A 24,358-nucleotide genomic window follows, 5' to 3' on the forward strand; every position below is an offset into this window, starting at 1 on the left:
TAGATGTCTCAGCTCAATATCAGTTTGTCAGTTCATTCTATTTTGATGGTAGCTTCATGGAAATTGAGTGCTTGTTCATGGTAATTTCAGCTGGAAGAAGTATAAAACATTTTTCTCTTAGTCCTCTACAGTGTCAGAATTTGTGCTGCTCTACGAAGCTTTCGCGGTTTAAAATCATGAGGCACACAGTATTTGCCAGTGGAACATTTTTGTTCTGAGAGTCTAGTCTTAAGAGCTGAATAGTTGCTGCTTTTTGTTAGTTTGAGCTAAACAGCAGCAAATTTAAAAAAATCAGTGTTTTCCTGGTATGATCTTGTGTAGAAGACAATTGAAAGAATCACAAGTGGCTGACTCTGTCAGGACCTCTGGAGATCACTCTGTCACCATCATGGTCAACAACAGCAAGTTAATCACAGTCTTGAACAGGCAGGCAGATTCTATAACCTCCCTGTTCCAGAGTGCTTAACCACATTGATGGTAAATAACATTTTAATACTTCTAGTCTGAGCTTTTAATGCTCCAGCTTTTGTCTCTTGGTTTTCATCTATTGATGTGCACTTCTGAATGGAATTTGTCTCTGCATTCCCTACATCCTCCTACAAGGAAGTTGAAGGTAAAAGAAGGTGCAAGTCCCCAATGAATAAAACTGGCAAATGTAGCAACAGATGGGAGAAGGCTGAGGTACTCAATAGTTTTTCCCCCTCAGCCTTCACTGGGAATCTCTTCCCACAACTCTGGAGTGGATGGGGGGCAAAGTCCTCCTACTGTAAGAAAAGATCAGGTTCAAGACTACTTGAGAAATCTGAACAGACATAAGTCTACAGGACCTGATGAGATACATCTCAGAGTCCCAAGGGAATTGGCTGATGTACTTGTCAAGCCACTCTCCGTAATATTTGAAAAGTGATGGCAATCAGGTGAACTTTTAGGTGAGTGGAAAAGGAAACATTATACCCATCTTTTAAAAGGATAGAAATGAGAACCCTGAGAAGTCCTCTTCTCTGTGCTTGAGAAGAGCATGGGACAGATGTACCTAGAGGAGGTGCTATGGCACACCAAGGTGATTCAAGACAGCCAGCACAGCTTCACCAAGGACAAGTCTTGCCTGACCAGCCAAGAGGCCTTCTGTGATGGAGGGACCAGATCAGTGGGCAAGAAAGGGATAAAGATGACCGATATCTGGACTTCAGTAAAGCCTTGTCGCAGCTCCCCACAACATCCTTCTCTCTAAATTGGAGAGAGGTATTTGATGGATGGACTGTCCGGTTGACAAGGCTGCATGGCTGCATCAGAGAGCAGTGGTCAATGGATCAAGGTCTGGCTGGAAATCAGTGATTAATGGTGTCCCTCAGGAGTCTGTCTTGGGACTGATTCTGTTTAGTGTCTTCATCTATGAAATAGACAAAAGGAAAAAGCACCATCATCAAGTTTGCAGATGACATCAAGCTGAGTGGTGCAGTTGACACATGTGAAGGACAGGTTGCCATCAGAGGAACCTGGACAAGCTTGAGAAGTGGTTCCATGGGAATGCTATGAGTTTCAAAAAGACCAAATGCAAGGTCTTTGCACCAGGGTCGGGGCAATCCCCAGTCTCAGCACAGGCTGGGGTGAACAGATCAGAGCAGCCCTGCCCAGAGGGGCTTGGGGGTGCTGGTGGGTGAGAGGCTGGACATGACCCAGCTATGGGCACTCCCAGCCCAGAGAGCCAAATGTGTCCTGGGCTGCATCCAGAGCAGCGTGGGCAGCAGGGCCAGGGAGGGGATTCTGCCCCTCTGCTCTGCTCTGCTGAGACCCCACTGCAGTGCTGCATCAGCTCTGGGGTCCCAGAACATGGAACTGTTGGGGCGGTCCAGAGAAGACCACAAAGATGATCTGGAGCCACAGAAAGGCTGGAGCACCTCTCCTACAAGGAAGGACTAGGGGTTGGGGCTGGAGAAAAGAAGCCTTTGAAGTGACCTTTTTTGCAGCCTTTCAGTCCTCAAAGGGACTTACAAGGAAGACTAAAACAGACTTGTTTTTTGACAGATTGAAACAACAGGGCAAAAGGTAGCACTTTTAAAATAAAAGCGTAGATTCGGACTAGATATAAGGAAAACATTTTTTTACAATGAGATGGTAGAACACTGTAACAGGTTGCCCAGAGACTTCTTGGATGCCTCATCCCTGGGGACATTCAAGGTTTTTGGATGGTGATCTAAGCAATCTGATCTATGTGAAAATGCCTCTGCTTATTGCACAGGAGTTGGAGTAGATGACCTGCAAAGGTCCCTTCCAACAGAAAGTACTCTATCATTCTATAAAGCAGAAAAGGCAACAGATCTCTCATCCATTTTTCCAGACTGACAGAAGGCTGGGGGACTCTGCTGAACCTAACCCAATATATCTATCTCTTTCCTATATTATTTGGGATCCAAAACTGGACACAGCAATTCATAGCCACCTCACAAGGGCTGAATCATTTACAGTGAAAGGACAACTTCCCTGGATCTACTATCTCTGCCTTTGCCAGTACAGCCAAGCATCTGGCTGGCTTTATTTGCTGCAGTACTGTTTCCCAGGTAACAGAGTAACAGAATAATTTAGGTTGGAAAAGATATCCAAGACCATCAAGTCCAAGCACTAATTAAGTACCACCATGCTCACTAAACCACAGCACAAAGAGCCACATTTTCTGAATGCTTCCAAGGATGATGACTCCACCATTTACTGAGCAGCCTGTTTCGATGCTTAACCACTCTGTCAGTGCAGACATTTTTCCCAATATCCAACCTGAACCTTCCCTGGCACAATTCCTCTTGTCCTGTTGCTAACTGGCAGGAAAAAGAGACAGATCACTATTTCAACACAACCTTTCAAGTAGTTGTTCAAAGCAGGTCCCTACAGAGCCTTTTTTCCCCAGCAGAAACAACCCCAGCTCCCTTAGCTGCTCCTCATAGGACTGGTGCCCTAGAACCTTCACAGCTCTGTTACCTCCTCTGGACATGCTCCAGCACCTCAGTATCCTTCTTGGAGTAAGGGACCCAAAACTGGACACAGCATTTGAGGTGTGGCCTCACTCACTCATGAGTATAGGGGGACAATCCCTGCCCTGCTCTGGCTCCTGCTGGCCACACTATTGCTGGCACAGGCCAGGATGCCATTGGCCTCCTTGGCCACCTGGGCACTGCTGGCTCATGTTCAGCTGCTGTCACCAGCACCCCCAGGTCCTTTTCCTCTGGGCAGCTTTCCAGCCACTCTGCCCCAGCCTGTGGCACTGCCTGGGGCTCTTGTGACCCAAGGGCAGGACCCAGCTCTGGGCCTTGTTGAACCTCACAGCACGGCCTTGGCCCATGATCCAGCCTGTCCAGATCCCTCTGCAGAGCCTGCCTGCCCTCCAGCAGATCAACACTCCCACACAGCTTGGTGTCACCTGCAAACTGAGGGTGCACTCAATCTCCCCATCCAGGTCATTGATGAAGGTATTAAACAGAACTGGTCCCAGTACTGAGCCCTGGGGAGCACCACCAGTGACCAGACACCAGCTGCATTTAACTCCATACACCACCAATCGCTGGGCCCAGCCATAGAGGTAGGTTTTTACCCTGTGAACAGTGTGCCTGCCTGAGCCATGAGCAGACACTTTCTGCAAGAGAATATTGTGGGAAACAGTGTCAAAGGCTTTACTGAAGTTCAAGGGGAAATAGCCACAGCCTTTTCCTCATCCTCTAAGGACATAGAAGGGATCAGGTTGGTCAAGGAAGATGTGCATTTCACAAACCCTTGCTGGCTGGCCCTGATCTCCTGGACTTCCTGTACATTGGTGATTAGTCCTAAGGCCTGTATAGGATAGTCATGAAAAGTATTAATTTACTACACTTCTCCTGGATAAATGAGGAGTATGAATCTTGAACTCGTCAAAGAAACTTTCCTTAACAACACACAATGGAATTAATTTTGTCTCTTTGATTCAGAAACTTGGGCTGAGATAGGAAGTGTGTGAACTGTAACTCAATGTTTTCAACTTCAGCTTTTCCCCCATTGATTTTTCCCTGGAGGAACAGGTAGATAGTGTTGCTCTCTTAAAAATGTGCAAATAGGCCAGAGATCAAAATGCCACACAAACTGTCCCTGTCTTGCAGCACAGTTACTCAAGAAATAATCACAACAGTCACCCTGAACTGAACATTCTGTTGTTGGTGGCTGTATCTCCATGTGACAGGTGAGCCAGAGTCCGATTGCCAGGGGATCACTATATAACACAGAACTTGAAATCTAGCAAAACACGTGGTTTTACAGAAATTCCTTTTCAGAAATTAATCATATTCACAAATGGTACTAAGATGTCAAAGGCTAAAGGGACCAGTGGGGAGGTCACTACCACATGGCCACAGTGGAACTGTCAGGCATTCTGGGTATCAGAGGCTGAAGGCCCAACTTCTTATCTTAGTACAAGTAGGCAGAAAATCTGCACTGGGATTATGTTGGAGCTGCAGCAGTGTCTGAAATAATTATGGCTTCCCAGAAAGTGAGTCTGGAGCATGAAAGGACCCTATCTCAGGTTTGTCCTACAGAGGTCACTACAAACCCACTTCTGAGAAAACTGCAATGCTGGTTTGCAGTATTATCACACTGACTACACGCTGAAGTGTCTTTGTCTATCACCAGTACTTATTTACAACTCACATGTTTGCACAGTGACAAATAAAAACCTCATGCATCCTTTCAGACAGATGTAGTGTAACTTTGAGAGCAAGACATTACTAAGCATTGTGGTTTGACTTCTCTGAACCAGGAAAAAAACCCCTACAACTCCAGCCACTCCTGTTTTTTAAAGATGGACAGTCAACTCTAAATTGGAATTAAACTTGCATTCTTGAACTTCTGAATTTCTGAATTTCTCGTACCTTAAGTAGATTTGCAATTTCACAGGTGTCTGTGACATTTTGTATATGATTTTTGATTAAATATTTTTATTGTTTGTTAGTATTGAAGAGTGGTGAAATAAAACTTTTCAAATTAGAAAAAAAGCTAATGAACCTCAAATTGCATGTAGAGAAAAGTTTTCTCAGATGCTAACTCTTATCTAGCAGCAATATGATTATATTAAAAAACATGTTTATTTTTTGGATTACTGTTCAAGTGTTTCTCTGTAGTGATGGAGTGCAAGTGGTGAAAGAAAACACAATTTTCTTTCTGACACTGTTTTAGGAACATGGTTTCCAAAACACTGAAATAAGCTTTAGGAAAAAAGCCCAGACCATGCTTCTGTCTACATCCTTCATCACTATATTTTTAAAGTCTATGCTAAATGAGAACATGCAGGCTTACAGCTGGAGTAGGACCTCAATGAATTTGATTCAGACCTTGATTCATGAAGAAATGAGAGTTGCAGCTTTGGCTGTGGTGGGTTCTGTACCCAGTGCTTGGAATGACTGTGTCCTGTGTTTTCCCATGGCATTAGAGCTTTTGCACCTGGGATGGGGCAGCTCCAGATGTAAAAATGAGATGTTGGAAAGCAGTGTCACAGAAAGGGACCTGGGGGTCCTGGTTTGAGGCAAGCTGAACACAAGTCAGCAGTGCCCTGGCAGCCAGGAGGGCCACCCGTGTCCTGGGGACATCAGCCAGGCAATGGAGGGGATTGTCCTGCTCTGCTCTGCTCTGGGGCAGCCTCACCTCCAGTGCTGGGGACAGCTCTGGGTGCCACAGTGTAAGAGAGATACAAAGCTATTGGAGTGTCCAAAGGAGGACAATGAGGATGACAAAGGGTCTAGAATGGAAGCCATATAAGAAGCAGCTAAGATGTGTTGTTCTGTTCAGCCTGGAGGAGACTGAGAGAACTCATTGCAGTGAGCTTCCCTGTGACGGGGAGAGGAGGCAATGTTTTTAAACTAAAAGAGGGTAAATTTGCTTGGATATAAGGACGAAATCTTTTACAATGAGAGTGTTGAGGCACTGGAACAGGTTGCTCAGATAAGTTGTGGATGCTCCATTACTGGAAGTGTCCAAGGTCAGGTTTCACACTCTGATCTAGTGAAGGATGTCCTCGCATGGGTCATCATTATCTTTAAAGATCCCTTCCAACCATAACTGTGGTATGATTCTGTATTTTGTAGATAATAAATACCACAGAGGGTTTTAAAATTTTCTTTAGAATATATAAAACCGCTGTATGCATAGTGAAATGCAGAATATTAAGAAAGGATACCTGAGTATAGACATAACAACAAAAGATGACTAAGGCGTCAGCCAGGCTCGAATATATCCACTGACTTTATGACTGTTACTTGAGCTGTCAGCATCATTTGTTGCCAAACAAGAAACAGATTATTCTGAGAGTGAAATTATAATGGCTGCACTGTCTTGAGCTGAATAATCAATAGAACCTAAAAAATCACCTAATGATCCTATTATGCCACGTAACAGAAATGATCATAGGACTTGTAATTATAAGAGGCAATTAAAGACAGAGGTGGCTGGGTTTTTTCCCCTGCTATTTTATACTACTAATTTGTTAGTTTAGCCTGAAATTTATAAAAGATTCACCATGGAATGTTAATAGTTGTCCAGCATCCAAAAACATCATCCAGACCAGAATGGAGAGTGAAATTCTATTCTATTAAGAACTGAGGTGCTTGTGGTCTTTCAAAGTACAGGTTTTGAGGAGCCCCAGCAAGATCTGAGTAGAAAACTGTGATGCTAAACTCTCAGTAAATAAGACCCAGTGCTTCATTCTTACGTTTGGGTGCCCTTTTCTTACTCTCTCTCTTTTGCAATATATCAGGGGCTGTAAGACAGTCCTGGCTGGCCAAATATATCCCATAGAACGAGGCACCCAAAAGAGAAGCTTGAAGAGTCAGTCAGTAGTTTCCTCTCTCCCAGACACTATATCATCAAAGCTGAGAAGCACCTGGGAATGTATTAGTGGTGCAGCACTGAAAGTTAATTAGCATCTATTTTACAGATTAGGTTTTTGTTTGTGCCAGTATACAAAGTGATATGCTCTGAAAAATCATTGTCTTGAGGAATGCCCTTCAGCCTACCCATACTTTCTAGCCAGACAGCATTTCTTACTGTGTTTTCCTTCTTTCCTAGTGTCCCTACTTTGTGAGATACCAAAAGCCACATCTGCAGTCCAGTTAAACATTAAAAACTTATTTAACTATTTTAATATTTTTCTGTTGAAATCAAACCTGTTCAAGTCTTTGAAATGTTTCCCTGTAATAGTAACATGCAGTGCTGTGAAAATTCCAGAATAAAAAAGGATATGAACAAAAATGTTCATAAATATTGACAGTCATCATTAGCATGCAGTATTGTTTTGTTTTAATGGGTACAGGCTTTCATTAGATATTGATATGATTATTTTTGCTTGGATTCTTGAGTTTATATACATGCATATGTCTGTACATTGGTAAACAGGATTAATTTAATTAAATTGTAGTCTAGTTTTATACAGTACAATCACACATGCAGAATCTTTGCAGAGCAATGCAGCCACCATCTATAACAGTATGTGATGATACCATGTACCTTTAGGATCAGAAAATAAAATTATTAGATGAAAATCAATTGAAAGGGAGTTCTACATTCCTACAATGTACCTGAAGGAGCTGGAACTGAGACTGAAGGGTAGAATAAGCTTTCCAACTCTCATGAAAAAATTAATCAGTGAAAAGACAGTATCAGCAGTGGAGTTTAGCTAGGAGAAATACTAATACTTAACTGATACTTTTTCTGGGTATTTCATTTGCGGGGTTCAAGTCACAAAGTGGGAATATCACGTACATCAACAAATAGGTGAAGAGAACAGAGGGACTGTGTTTGCTTGAGAACCTCTGTCTTCATGCCTGAATAAAATTCAAATTGAGTTTGATGTGGACCAAAGTATACTAAACCAAACATGTCCAATTTCCATTGAGAAACTAAAAGGGATTTCAGGCTAGAATGATATCCATTCCCTAATATCTACTGATGAATAACACTGCTAGAAATAGCATTATAGGTAGGATGCTAATGGAGGGCAAAGTGAAAAAAAAGAAGGAAATTTCCCACCTTAGAAACCTTAGAAGAAAAGGCTGTGATAAAGTGGAACTACTGTTTGTCCTACAGTAAGATCTTCTGATATTAATAATTATTTCTTTTGTAGGCCCCAGCAATTTTAGATTGAACAGCAGATAAGTACAACATTGAAACTCACTTTTCTTGTTTGGGAGAGTAAGCATTTTATTAACCACTTCAGTGATTTGCACTTACCACTGCAAATTTTCTCCTACTCTTGTTTCTGTGCCTACTCAACTCAACACTGATTTTTAATGTTAAATTTTACTTCATACCCTATAATAGACACTGACATGTGTAGATAGGTTCCTACATTATAGTACCTTTGGACTTCTACTAAAGAAACTAATTTAGTTTAGAAAATACTGGTGGAAAACACACTAAAAAGTAGGTCCTTGATCAATCAGATATTGAACAATTCACCCCAAATGTGGCTATCTCCAGCAGTCAGTGTGCCTTTTCCCAAAGGTGATGTGCAATTAAGAAAGGGGTCTGGGGAAGCCGTATGGATGAAGCTATGGTGTTGCATGTATGGTATTGCCACAGGAAGCTCATCACCTGAAACGAGGCAACAGCTGTCTCCATGAAGCCCAAGTAAATGGTATCTTGACTCAGTACTCTCTACCATGTCCTTAAGAAAATCACCCACACTCCCTTCTTTTCATTGTTTTAGTATATTTCCATTATGAGAAGATATGAAAATTAAAAACAACATGTGAATAATTTGATGTTACTCTTTTTTTGTTCAAATTTACATGGAATTTATTCTGATAGAAATCTAACTTTTTCCTAGGATCGTATATTTCATTGTTAGAATATGCTTCTTATGTTTTCTACTTCCGCACCATTGAATTTGCTCCCTAAAACAGCTTTTCTATACTTGGAGTTAGAAAGAACTCCTATAGCCTCTACTGAAATTAAATCAAAATGCAGATATATGGCTGGTCACACATTATTCTCAAAAGTTTGTGTTTAGGTGTATGTAAGAAATAAGAAAGTTGTCTATATGCTAGCCAAGTGTCAAAATACTGACTTAGCTGGCTTTCTTCTCACAACAGTGCTCACTGAATCAACACAATTTTAATTATCTCCATAGGAACTACAGGAATATGGTGGATTGAAACTCATCTCCTGAGTCTTGCCTTGAATTTAAGTAAAGCAATGCTAACAACTTCTGTCTTTTCATCCATTTGTAAAATGGATATGAAAACAGCCACTATGATCTATATAATACTACAATATTTACTTAATTCCATTAGAATTTATTCTAAGCTGTAAGAGTCTACACTGCACAAAAACCCCCTAACCTTCTAAGTGCTGCCAATCCCTATTATACCACTTTGCTCTAGTTTAAAGAACCCAAACCAGAAAAGAGTAACACCAAGTCGCACATTCCACTCTTTCTGGGGATATGATGCGTCTCAGGAATGATTAAAAAATCCACAAGTGCATTTAAATTTTTAATAAGCTTCATTTTTACTTATTGTTTCTTATACTACACAAAATTCTACTCTACGGTATGCCTATGCACTTCACTAACATCTCTGAGCCTGACAATGCATATCTATAAGCATAAGTGATTTAGATACATTTCTATCTATTTCTTCCACATGGATAAAAACATATTCCGATCTTCCCAAAATGTTACTTTTTAATATTTTTAATTTATTCTGTAAAGAGCTCCCTTTTAAAATTTCTTAATTCAAAGCAGCTTACTTATTTTCTGTGCTCTGTAACTGAAGGGGTTTGCAGTTCCACAAAAATCTCTGGCATTCATGGATTTAATTGGAGTTGTCTTGAAAAAATCACACTGTCAGTAAAATTCTGAAGTATAAGGATTAGAAAAACAAATCTAGTGAGCATTATATGTAGGAGGAAAATCTTCCAAGGTTTCCAGAAAGGTGCTGTGATGATTAATGACATCTCCTTCCTTTCCTTTTCTAGCTTCCTGATCACACCTGTAATCAAGACTGAGTCCTGACTTTCAGAAACACTTATAAATTATTTCTTGTGCAGTTGAATTCAGACTGTTGTGGCTGAATTAGATTCAAACTGACATATGTGCTAATGGAGTTCTTTTATTTTCTGATAACTCTGACAACATAAAATGTTGCATAGCATGGGGATACATAAATTGCAGAAAAACCTGACCACAGAGAAAGAGGAAAATTAAATATAAACAATCTTTATAAAACATTATGACATTGTTTTCCTTCTTGTTGCCATCCAAGAACTTTGGCATCATCTATTTTTTGCAAGAGATACCATATCAATGTATCAATGTATTCAATGACTGTCTTTTTTTTTATTTAAAAAAATGTTTAAAATTTTTTAAATTTTTAAATTTTTTTGTCATATCACCTTAACTACAAAAACTATTGTTCTCATTTACACAGCAACTATGAAAACCGAATAGATATCAAATGGAAGATGTGAGGTAAAATTAAAGAATTAGTCCAAAAGTGTTAGTTAAAATTTTTTTTTTAATCTATCACTCCCCCAAAACAAAACCAAAGCCAAAAAGCAGAACCCAAAAAACCAAAACCAACCAACCAACCAAAAAACCCAAGACAAACAAACCAACAAATCCCCAAAAAACCCAAACTGAAAAAGCTTCCATGCATCTATTTGCATCTGAGAAGTCAATGTTCAGACTTGGGTTTGTTCAAATCAGTATGTCCAAGGCATCAAGAGACCTCTTAATTCTGTTAGTGTTCTCTAACCAAGTATCATTGTATTCTAGGCACTCTTGAGATTCTCTTTATTTTCAATGGAATCTTGTTCCCCCATTAAACTGACTGCCACAATTTCAAATGTATTTGGGTTAAATATTTTTTCAGCTTTGCTACAGAAATGCAAAATTAATTTGTTTTAAAATCCTACTACTGAGGTTTTTTCCCTAGAAACTGAGTTCTGCTGCTACCAGTATACAGAAGAAATAGATAAGAAAATTTAAACCAGCTGTATCCTCAGGTTGTCACACTCCTTGTTCTCTGTTCCCTCTGCTACAATGTTTTTCCTCTGGGCCCTGAAAAAAATAATCTAAGTTTCCATAAATTATTCTTCAACATGAAGAGAGTAAATCCCTTTCTCAAAAAGGCCTCCGAAAAAAAAAAAAAAAACAGTAAAAAAAATAAAGAATCTCATCTTCATTCTAGTTCTTTCTCCCCGTTAAATGAGCTCTTTTCAGAATCTTTAGCCACTGACCATCTCCTGTCAGGGCTCACTTATAAAGATGGGCTTTCCCTGGGACAAAGAAGACAAGGATTTATATGAGTATGAATCTCTTTTCCTGCATACCTAGGAGTAACACTCTAGGACAACAAACCCAATAGCATAATACAAAAATTAGGCTAAGAAGAGACTTTGCAAGGACTGATGGATACTGTGTTATTCTGACAGACCTTGAGACAAAGAACAAAAAGGGCACATTTTTTTCTTCAAAAAGGAGTATTTTGAAAAATGCTTCTGTGTTTGACAATTTGTAAACTGAAGGCTTAATTCAAAGTTCTCTGTACCATCATATAGCATGTAACTATGCATTTCCTTGAGCAGTAAATAAAAGATTTTACTGAACAAAGAAAATTTAATTAGAACTGACGTGCCAAATATAAATTTTTACCTTCAGATCTTGGATGGGTGGCAGAAGAAGTTCACAGGTATTACTGTGGACTCAGATCCATTTCTTGAATTTCAGAATGTACTAGCTCCATTAGATATATGCTTTTCAATAAATAAATAAAATAAAATAAAAATAAAATTTGCAATAGAGAAAAAAAGAGTAGTAGCTTTCTGGAGGACTAAGACATAGCCTTTGTATAATCAGGATGTGTGCTTTATGTGAGGAATGAGTATGGGTTCATACTGATGGATATGAATATGCAACTGTGTATGACAGGTATGAATATGCAGTAGTGTCACCCACTAAGAAAACCTTTGGATGCACTTACTTTTAATGCACTTATTAGTCTTACCTGGCTTATTTTACATAAACTTTGCTGCTACTTCAGCACAACAAAAATTAAGAATTACTTTTAGATTTGAGTTACAGTTTCTAATATTAACATTGTTAATATGAGGTTCTGATTGTCCTCTTCTTGCTCAGGACTTCTCAGCAGGATTCATCCATGACAACAAAAACTCTTATCCTGTATATAAAGGCTGACTTTATCTTGTGTTTTAGACCACGTGTTTCTCAAGATGGTACATTTATAGGATCCATCACCTCTTTTCATTTGAGACAATTTACTTTCCATACAAAGAAATAACTTAATAAAGCAAATAAATTTTTTAATGGTGGTTACATTTGGTTTCTGATACTGTCAGGGTTTATTTAAAGCAAACTCACCATTTATTTGGTAGATTTGGATTAAAATGAGCACTTTGACAGTATATGCCTTTTTCTGTTGTCTCACACTGTCTCACACATTTTTAGTGTGAGTCTTCCACTGTCTTTAATACTAATTGACATTAAGAGCCATTACCATGGCTATTATGCTAGTTTGGGGATAATCATTGAACTTCTTAGTTATGACTTCCAATTAAATGACAATTGCATACAAAATTGTGGCATATAGCATCAGTAAAGAGACAGTAAACAAAAAACTCATTAAGCTCACAAGTAAACTCTGTGCTTTCATGTGGAAAAGACCCCTTCAGTAGTCAGTTGTTTTAATATGATTTTTAAAGTAATACACAGCTTACAAATATTTCTGCTTTAAATGTGCTATGAATAGTACATTTTTTTACAAGTGTCTCAATCACTAAGTGTCCATGCACTTAGAAAAAAATCCCAAAACACTGGAAAACAACAAAACTTTAAAAGAAAGACTGAAGCTTCAATATCACTGCTAGGTTTTCTGGGTATGTAAAGAACACAATACTGACTTCTTATGAACTTCACAGTCACATTAATTGGGTGTAATATGAATGAATGACAAAGGACCTTTAGATCAGAAGACTTTATTCAGCTAAGAATCAAGGCTGACCTTGATGTGGACACACCAAAATACATTCCCCCCTCTCAACTCTCCTCCTAACAGCTCTTCCAGCACAATAGGGATACAGGCTCCCGTTCTCCTTGGAAGAAGCAATCTGGACTGCCACAGTGCCATTCTCTTTCTTGGAGAACTGGGATTAAAAGCCGTTTTAAATGCAGGGCTGGCCATGATTGGAATGAAAGGCCCACACCTGCTGCACTTTTCAATTGCCCAAACATGCTAGTGGGCTCCCTTGCTTGGAGACTCCCTGGCTGATAGGGCACCCTACCACGAGGTCTGTATGCTTGTGTTGGTAGAGTGATAGGGCAATTTGCTGCTCTCTGAGCCTGCCTTTTCAGCTGTTTCATTCACATCTACCTTCAGTTCATTTATATTCTCAATTCTCCAGTTACCCCAGAGGGGAAAAAGACTGACCCAATTGCTGGGTCACATCCTGTATGTATACAAGTCTTTTCGACAGCAGTGGGTGCTCTTCTTGGCATTTACCTTTTGGCTGCAACTGTTCCTGCAAGAGCTGATCATCAACCTGGGGCCACAGTATCCCTTTGCTTTTGCTCTGAGTGGATACTTCCAACTTTATCACATTCTGTGGTATTTCCAAGTCAGATTCCTTCTAATTGAGAAAGGCTCTTGCATGCATATCGCAGCTTTCTATGCCTGGTGGAAAAATGCCATCAGACATTAAGCCCCTTCATTCTCTTTCCCACTTCCAAAGTCCTGCTCCTCTGGCTTACCTGCTACCCTGCCCTACCATTAGTTTTTCTAGTACACCTCACACACAGGTCCTATTCAGGCCCACTTACAGCTTCCCCCAGGGAATCCGCATAAAGCCCGTAGCGTGTAGCCCCCAGACTATCCTCCAGGGAGCCTGCAGCCCCTAGAGCTTCTAAACATTCCTCCTTCAGAACTGGTGCAGCCCCGCAGCTCCCCCCCGTCCCGTTACACACAAACACGAAATCCTCCCCCGCCACCCCTACTTGCAAACACCTCCGGCCCCCGCGGCACCCACGTCCTCTCCAGCGCCTGTGCAGCCCCCCGCCCCCAGACTCCCCCTCAGCATCTTCCAGCCCCTCTCCACCACCTGCGAGACCCCCGGCTTCCCCCTCCCGTACACAGCCGCGCCCCCCAGCACGTCTCCTGGGAGCAGGGGGCGCGGCGGGGCCGCAGCCGGCGGGACGCCGCTCCCCCCGCGCGGCGGAGCAGGCGCGGCTCGGCGGGGCCGGCCCGAGCCGCGGAAGGGTTAACGCCGGGGCGGCGGGCACATGACGGCGGGGCACGGGCGGCCGCGCTCGGCGGGAGCTGCGCGCTGCCGGCGGGGCAGGCGGGAGGTGAGTGCCCCGAGCCCCGCGGCGGCGCCGCGCCCCGCCGAGCCTGCCCGCGCCCGGGGGCGTGCGGCGCGGCCCGGCCCCTCCGCTGCCCCGCTCGCCCGAGCTGCTCCCGGCCCCGCGCCCGCCCCGGCGGGGACAGGGTGAGTCGGCGGCTCACGGCCTCAGTGTCAGCGCGGGGAGGGCGGAGGAGAAGGGAAAGCAAAACATACGCTCTTGTGGTGCCGTCAGTTCGCGGTTACTCACCTCGCCCGCCGGTCCGCCGCCGCGATGGGGACGCAGCGGTGTCTGGAAGGACGGGACAGACACACGTCCGGGAGATTTGTCATCTCACTGGTGAATAAGCGGAGATAGGTACCGGCGGAGGGCGGCTGCGGAGCGGGCGGGAAGCCGGGAGCGGCGGGGGTGCCGGCCGGAGTGATGTGCATCCCGCGCGGAGGCTCGTGGCTCTGGTGCCGGGCGGTGTCCCGCCCGGGGCTTCCTCTCATCCAAGGACTGCGCAAGAGACCAGACGTGTCGTGCTTGGTGAGGTGACAGCTCTGTTCATCTGCCGGCCTCTATGTTGCTAGCAACTCCAGCCTCTTAAACATACTTGAAATCTATGGCTTTTAGCTGTGCCCTCCTCCCTTGTTCGCTTTTGGCCCCGGTCGAAGCTGCTCATGCTTTAGCTGCGAAATCTGTGGGGTGAGCCGTGGCTGTGATAAGGGTGGCGGTAGTTGTCCCCCGGGCTGCAACCGGGCAGCGAATTGTGGCCTCCTGCACTACGCCACGAGTGGTGGTCATAGCGGGGACACCAAGACAGGGCCAGGTGTCCATGGCCCCGTACCCGTGCCTCAGCATTGCCGTCGGCTCACACGAGGACGTGGTTAGTGGTTTCCTATGTCCTGCATGGACTGAAGATCTCAGTTGCTGCCACTGCAGCATTAGCAATTATGCCTGCAATCCTGGAAAGTCTAAAGCCATTATAGGCAAAGGGAACAAGGCAGCATTGAGAGTAGAAGGTGCACGAATCAGGGCTTGCAGGAACCTTTGTTTGCTAGGTGAGGATGCTGCGGCTATTGGTGGCATGTTAGAAAGCCTGCCTCAGAGTCAGGTACTCAGTGCTGCCTATTTTGTATTGGGTTTTGTAAGCATCTTGTCAGAAGGTTGTAGCTAGCCCTGATGAAAATAACTTTGCTTCTGGAAAGCTTATGTTGTTCTTTTGGAGCAACCACTTGCAGTAGCACAGCTCTGATATTTAAGGTCCTAGTAGAGAAGAAGCTTAGATCTTAGTGGACATAATAAACTTGAGAAGGTTTTTCAGACAGACTGGCAAAAATGGTAAGTACACTAGGATATACATCATCCTGTCCACTGATAATGGCTGCCCTTTTGGTGGCAGTTGCAGCAGTATCAATGACTGTGCTCTGCTCTGTGTTTGTACAGTCCCTTCCACAAAGGCATTCCTTTCTGTGACTAATCTTCCTAGGAATTAAAGTGATGCAAGTAATAAGTAATTAGCAGATTTCATTATACTAGCTCTGAGAAACTCAATCATGTTTGGGGACTGGTTGCCTTGAGTGCTGTGGAACATCTTTAACTATCATTTGCCTTGCTTCTTCATGCTGTATCAAGAAGGCATTCTGATGATGCTTGAGGACTAAAAACTTTCAGATTGTGTGAGCTTTTCTAGTTTTCCTTGGCTGATGACCTGGACCTTAGAAAAATGTGATATTTTCAGAGTACTGTAGTTTGGAATGAAGCCCCCTGTGGTATTTCAAGAATACAACTGTCAAGAGAAATGGATACAGATTACCAAAACACTGGATGCTAATATGATGTGTTTATTATTCTCAGTAGTGCATGAGTTCTGAGATGCTGGCAGACATGGAGGACATGGAAGATATTCTATAAAAATTGAGAGAAAAGCTTATTTTTTAGCCTCAGTTTTGAAAGCACATTGTCTTCCTTTATTGGGATTTTTAATGTACCTATTGTTCCAAGCCTAATTTCAAACTCTCGGTTATTATTTCTTGCCTAGTTAAATCTCAGTGTGGTTTTCCTTTTCAAGGAGAATTTATTACCATGCTGTGGTCTGCGAACTAGACCCAGATAACTGTACACAAACTGTAACACCACCTATGCATGTGCACTCTATTTAGAAAATGCATGACTGCTTACACCTCTATTAGGCTGTGTCTTTCTCACAAGCACTAGTGAGACACAAAAACCTCAGGAGTCAGTGAGGCTGAGGTGAAGTATCCCTATAGCTTTTGGTGCCTGTTCCTTCCCTCTCTCCATCACAGGCCTGTCCACCCAGACTGGCTCATCAGGGGTGTGTCATCAATACTGCTAAGTATTTCACTATTCTCGCTGAGAGATGATGCTCCAAAAACCATGGCCATGCAAAGACGGAAGGGCTGATAGGGGAGAATGGACCTCAAAGGGTAGGTAGACCCTTTGGGTGGCTATATGGTTGCTCAGCCCTGGGAGGAAGTACATTTTTTTCCTGGAATTGTGCCAAGGAAATTGTGGAGAGGAGCATGGTGAGAGGCTTCGCTGTCCATAGTCATGTTTGGGATGAGGGCAGGCACTCACAGTCTTGGGATGCACAGTCCCAAAGGAGGGGTTTATGGTTCGTGTTTGCTTTCTGTACTGTCTGGTAGCTGTTCTAGAGGTGAGATGTGTCCAGTGACAAAATAAGAAGGAAAAAATAGGAGGTTCAGTGCCTTGTCTTTCAGTCTTCTCTGGGATACTGCTTGCTATGCTATGTGCAAAATACCAGTGTCTGATAACTAGATGCTTTTGTGAAACCATCTCTTCAGCTGGATTTACTATTTCTTAAACTAATCTTTGCAGTGGAGTAATTTAGCTTTTGTTGAAATTGAAAAGTATTTTACATCTTCTTTCAGTGGGTGAAGCAGTAAGCCAACTCTGATTAAAACTCTTAAAACTGCACGTTAAAAGTAGACTGTATAGCATACCCTGCTACAGACATAGATTTCTGAATTATTCTTTTGTTTCACTCTCTGAAGGACTAGTGTTTCGATTTTCCAAGGCTTCAGTTCAGCTTGAATTAAAATTTTATTTTGAAGAAAGTGAATTTATGGATCATTGCTATGGATTATGTTGTCATAATGCTATTGATGCAGAGTCATTGAGCTTTGAGTAACGTCATCTTAGAAAAACAGACTTTAAAGCAGTGGACATAAGTGTTCTTTTGACATCTGTAGGAGCACAAAAAGGTCACTGAAGCATCTTACTGATGAACAGAAATACTGCATTAAAAGATGGAAACTGCTTCTGTTTCTTTGATAGAGCAAAAGAATTTGTCAGTACAGCCATTCAATTCCAGGTTTTTATTATTTCTGTGGTTTTTTTGTGTATTTGTTGGAGGATTTTTTGTGTGTTTTAACTTGGTACATTAAGTTTCAACCCTATTCAGGATTGCAAATCTTATTTTTAAATAAGCCATTGTACTTGGTGCTGTACTCTCACAATTTCTAAAATCAGTTTGATTAGAAGTGTATTTTACTATTAGAAGTGAATTTTACTATTATGGGTAGCTGTTTATGGATCTGATGCAAAAGTTAGTTAGACTTTTAGAAAGTAATTCATGTCCAGTTAACATTTAATTAGTTATGTATGATTTAATGAACCTCTTGATAGTCTGATGCTTTGGTCTGATTTGGTTTTGACACCAATGATAGAAATTGATACTAAAATAGCATGAAATAATAATTTTTAAAATGAGAAGACTTATGCTCTCCAAGGTTTAATATTTTAAAGAAAGAATATATTCATTTGCATGTCAATGTAATGTTACACATTTTCATGATGGAATCAGAAAGGAGACTAGAGGAAGGAAATGCAGAAGAGTTACTTAACATGTGTCTACTCTCATAAAAAAATTTGGTTTGTTTCTACTTGCAGGTCAATTGGTTCAAAAAACAGTTTGCCAACATTCTTCTAGTAGCTCATGAGAAAAGATGACAGTATAGAATACACTGTCATTCCTTGTAAGATATAATATTGCTAGAGAAGAATAGCAAGGGACACCAGCATTACAACAACACAAGTTGTATATTGACCTCAGTTTTATAGGCTTTGTAGGTCTGTGTACCCTATGTAGAAAAATTCTGTTGATTAAAATAAAGGTGCTTTTGTTGAGTAAAGCTAATGCATTCATCACGTTATAATCTTTTCTTGATTATATTTATACTTTAGTCATGTAGTTAAAATTGCTGACAAGAACTACAGGGAATAATTATTTTTATTTGTAGCCAGTTTATAGTGACATGGTATAAACCCTTGCAAAACATGCTTTTTGTTTTTTTAAAGGCTTTTCTAAAGACTTAGTCACCTGTGGTAAGGCAAGGGACTTCTTGCTTTTAAAATAAACTCTGAAAATTTAAGAACATTCAGCTCTCCCTGTCCTTGGTTGAATTGGAGAGAGTGATTTATGCTTCACCCAGGCATGAAAATAAATAATACTGATTTTTATTGTTGTACTTTACAATTTTCATTCTTACAACATAACAATGTAGCCATAAAAAAGAATATGTAGAATAAGACTTTTATGACCATTTAAGTATTGTTAAGGCATATCTCTCCTACTTAGGGGTTTTGCTCTTCCCTTTGAAGATAACATGCTTAGGCCTTTCATTTTTAGTGACTTTTACCTGGAAAGTGTGTGTGAGTAGCTATGATGTCTCTGTAGACATTTAGACAACTTTCAGTCTAGAAGTGTGCTGTGAATGCTGTTTTGTGAAATAAACAGGATGCTTTGTGTTTTTGTGACTGTTCACAGATGGAGAAAATGGAGACATTGCAGAATCAGAGTAAGCATGAAGGTTTTACATTAAATTCAGTTGTGAATATTCTGGTTGGAATCTTACTGGTTTCAGTGCCGAAAATTTTGTGCTGAAGATAAAGTTACAGTTCAGTGTGTTGCTGCAAGAAGATTGTAAGACTTAATTAAAACCTTAATGTATATATGAAATAAAACCATGATTGCAGCCATACTTCAGTTTTGTTTCTGTCAACTTAATGTGTTTGTCTGAACAAGTTAATTAGGCACTGAGTCTATGATTGAACAAACTGCTTAAACATGTGCTTAATGCTAAACAGATGAACCAACCTAGTGATGAAAATTGGGCCTGAGCTGTTCAGCTGAATTAGGGCTGAAGTTATACTCCATCTCTATGATGTCTTAGCCTAGTGACTTACACTGACAAGTGCATCTGTTTCCTAAAAATCTTTTTTATGTCAGGAAATGTTTGGATCTAGTTGATTCTGCCTTGAGACAGGTTGTGGCTGAGATGATCTCTCAAACCCCTTACAGTCTTGTTTTCTAAGATTTAAATAATAGGAAAATATAAGTGTTGAAAAGTCAGAGTTCAAACATTATTGATATAATAGGAAAGATGTCCTTGAAGATTTGCTACTATGTGATTACATTTCAGTTATAGCGTATCTAAAGACTTATAATAAGCATCTGGTTTTGATGTGATTGTAGTTGTGTTTATGAATGCTTCTTTACTGTGCTTTCCTCCAGTACTTCTCTGCTGTGAAGTGCCACAAAGTTTAAGGGACTGCAGAATCTTTTCTGTGGTTTTGCTGTTTTCTCTTCATGTTTTATGCATATCCTTTAGAATTTGAACTGTTATTTTTCCTGTTTTGTCGATATCTATATGGTGCTTCCCTACTGCCTGTGCCTTTCAGCTTAGACAGAAGAGATGGCCGAAGTGCAGTAGCTGAGTTCATCCTAATTCCCTATCAGAGGCTCCTTTCTGTCATGGCTGCTTTATTGTACTTGGTCTTCACTCACTTAATGTCATGGCTGATTTAGCTAATGTGAAGGCAGCTGACCTTACAGCAGACTTCATCTTTTTGAAGAGTGAAGAAAGGAAAAGAGGTTTTTTTTTGTGTTAGAGCTTAAGTCATTCCTTGGCTTTATTCTTTCTTCCTGAGAGACCATACAGAGCTTTTACTTTGTTTGTTGTAACCAGTTAAGTCACAAAATTAACAGTCATGTGCAGTCCTCTTTAATCTGTTACTTACTGCAATGTTATTTGGTTTTATTTATGTTTTCTTTTTAAACAGGTGTAATATACGGTGGATTTCTCACTGACTTCAGATTGATATCAGTCATAGCTATGGGTCTGTAAAAACACACTTTGATTACATTAACTTCTTAAAAAGGAATGAGAGGTCATACAGTATGAGCCACTGGACAGCTGGTATTCCTCATGGATCTAGGATCATCCATGGATAGTAGATCTCACCCATCAGAATTCATGCAGGAACACCCTGCTTATCTTCAAATAGCAGCACCCCAATTGCAGCTACTGGAAACCTTTCTGCTAGCCTGCACTTGGAGGAGGGATAGCTCCTCAGAGCAGCACCACTGACTGTCCTATTCACTCCCTTGCCCTAAATTCCAGGAAATGCGTGGTTACAAATGAGAACCCTTTATTACAAGTCCCACAGCCCCCAGAACGGCCAGTCCCACTGATTTTAAAGCCAGAACAGAAAGAATTTTCAAATACTTTCTCCCCATGCAGAGGTGAAGATAATACTCATTTTTCTGCTGCCATCAGTAATAGCAATTTTTTTCCAATAGCACATATCCAGATGGTATTGGTTTAAGTAGATAGAAACCAGTCATTTATTTACCAATCTTTTCCTACAAAGGAAGAGACACTGCAAAAAGATGTCTTGATATTTTCCATGAAAGAAACTCATAATTTGATTATGCTCAGGGACTTTGTATTACACAGCAGTTGCTTGGAATCACTGAGTTGTCCTAAGATTCTTTATAAACAGAATAAGCTAACCTTTTGACTCAACAAATCCAGGGAGTATTTTTATTTTCTGTGGCACCAGAATTTTGTCAGTGCTATCAGGAGTACTCCTTGGATGCATGAACACACCTTTCCACTGGTGACTAACAGTTGCTTGCTGATGAAAGCAGCAATAGTCATACTTTTTTAAGGTGTCTAGGCTGGACATGTTGTAGAGTGCTTTGTCTTGACCATAGATTTGCAATTCATTTCTTGAAACCACTGTTTATGCTGTAGAAATTAATGATGCATAACTCTCACAAAATTTGGAGTCTGGTTCTCTGTGAGTACGTGCTTGTGCATCAGATGAAAAAGTACTTGGCCGTCTGCTCTTGGGTCTTAGATATTAAAATGTAACATTTAAGTCTGCAATACTTCTTGACTCTGGGCATGTTGGAGATGAGGATACTCCTTTGGATGAGTTTTTTATCATATTTTCAAAATTTAATGTATATAGACATGACAATGTAATGTATAGAAAATAATTAAGTGGTTTAAAACTAAAGAAATTAAATAAATTTAAAAAAAGCTTGGTTTGATATCCAAGTGAAAGTGGAGAAAAGGAGAGATATTTCCCATTTTATTCCAATTCCAAAGTGTTGCTTCTCTCCATTTTCTGTTCTTCTTCACTGCTTTCCTTTGAAAATTTAGGAGGTCCATCCCTCTTCTGCAAGACTTGCAGACTTGAATCACTGTCATTCCAGAGCTAGTTGAAAGTTAACTGCATGTTGAGTGCTCTGCTGAGTCAGACCAGTGGTAATACATATACACATTCATTGTGTGACCTCTGAGAACACTGATCTGATGCTCACGGTGGTGGAGAGGTGGTGGTGTAATCCATAGCACATAGAGTGAAAGGAGGAGGACTTTCCACATGATAGTTTTGGAGGAACTTTTCTATCTCTTTCACTACAGGTAGAGCCTGATTCTTGCTGTCTTCAAAATTTTGTCTAAAAACTGAGAATCTATACTGGGATCTTTAAAGTATCCCTACATAATAGCTAATCCACCTACAGTATGTGTTGCAGAGCAGCATAGGAAGGTGAAGAGAACATCAGCCAGTTCAGTGTCCCTGGTTTGTGGTTTTTAACCTGGGAGTCTTATCTGCTGTGCCTGATTGTTCTGTTCCTAGAAGCTGCCAATTCTGCCTTTCCTTCTTGGCCTGATTAGCCTGCACACATGTACTACAGTCTGCTTTTTTGGTGGGATAGCAGGTAGAAAATTCAGCTGAAGGGCTGGCATCAGGGAACAAACAGTTCAAATTAGAACTGTGATCTAATGTAGTGATGTCCAAAAGTTACATATTCAAGGATTTAGTACCAGCATATCTATACTTTATGCACATCTGCATAGTAATTTTGTTTTCTAGGAAGTCTAGTAGCCATTCTTATTGCTTGTTTTATTCATTCCTATGTGCAGACAGTAGACTTGTGAGTGTGAGCTGGACCATGTTCAGGCATATCTTGAATGTTCTCATGTCTCACGTTGTAATAAAAATCCCAAATCTTTCTGAAAGCACCAATATGTTCAACACTTCCACTTGTTTCTCATATTCAGTAAATGAAAATATATTTTTGAAGTTTATTGAGATGTATTAAAGATAAACATATCCCTGCTGGTGTAGGTAGTTGCAGGAGGTAGCTGTGGGAATAATTAGGAAGCTCACTTTCTATTTTTCCCTCAGCATTATTGGTGAGCACTACGGGAGAGAGGATCCTGCTGGGGAAGTTGGATCCTTAGTCTGAATCACAGAGGTCATACTTAACATGTTATGACAACTCACTCAAAGTGTAGGAGCAGTAATACAATAATATATAATATATTATAATAATATAATATATAATATATATTAAATATGGTACATAATATTATATTATTACATCAATTATAATGTAATAATATATTATAATACAATTAATATTTATATATTATATTTCTATAATGTAATATAAATAAATAATAAAATATATAATATATTGTAATAATAATAATATATTGTAGTCTTTAAGCAGCATGGATGTGGCTGAGGAAGAATTTTTACTGTGACCAAAATGCCATGCTGACATGCTGTTAGTGACATCAGTGCAGCTGCAGCATCTCCAGCCGCTGCGCTCGCAACCTGGTGGAGAGGTCCAGTGTGGACAGGGTAGGGGAGAGGCAGCCTGTCCGCCTGGTTTTTGGCCTTCCTGTGGTTGTGTCTTGAGCTGGTGTGTCTGGCAGGATTTTCAGTAGCTGGGAGTGGCTCACAGTCGTGAGTGCCTTAACCATTTCCTTGAGTCCCCCGTTCTCCCTGGCAGCAGGTGATGCTGGGCGGGGGGGGGGAGTTCAAGCCTTGAAGCCTCTCTGGTCTTTTTTTCCTACCTTGGCTGCTCTACTAAAACCAGTGCAGTCAGCATGTGTGGGATGAAGACTGTGTTGTAGTTGTGAAGACTTGACATAAATATATTTGAAATGGAGCTTGAGGAAGCAAATCTGGATGTCTGCCCCCCAGATGGGGTGCTTCAGTAAGAACTTGCGCAGACAGTCATAGACCCCCTTTGTCCTTTTTCAGGCATTAAGACAGCTGTCATCTTCCATTTCTGAGGTTTCTGTAGTGTTGTTTATTCCTTGACTTAAAGGCAATTCTGTGTTCTATTTTCTCCTTTCTTGCAAATGTGACTGTAATTTTTTTTGTGGTAAAATGAGTCAATTAGCTCATTTGTTCATGTGTAAGATGAGCTTGTTTTTTGTCAGACATCATTAGGGCTCTTCCTTGTCCTGGAAATAGGTGTCAGACATTACATCTTGGTGCCTGATTTAATTTGATTTTCCCTCCAGAGACTCTGGAAGAAGAAACATTTCCAGTGCTACTAAGCTGTGTGAAAACTGTGAACTTGGTCAGGGAGGACGATTTGTCTCCAGTTGCCAAAAGAGCCTTGTTTCACTTTTGAACAATAACCACACAGGTCTGTGAGGAGTGTTATATGCTGAAGTGTTAATCAGTAAGCGGCTTGAGCTACACTTGAAATCTCTTTAACATACTTATTTTTCTCTCTAGTACTTTTGTTTTTTATGTGTCAGTTGGCGCAGACTGAAAAAAAAGACATTCATCAGTATTCTGTGCAGTTCCTTATGTAGAAAGCTTTACTCAAGACTCGCTTTCTTTTTCAGTTGTTTTCTATAATCAATTACC

This window comes from Poecile atricapillus, chromosome Z, assembly GCF_030490865.1.
Source record: "Poecile atricapillus isolate bPoeAtr1 chromosome Z, bPoeAtr1.hap1, whole genome shotgun sequence".
Taxonomy (NCBI): Eukaryota; Metazoa; Chordata; class Aves; order Passeriformes; family Paridae; genus Poecile; species Poecile atricapillus.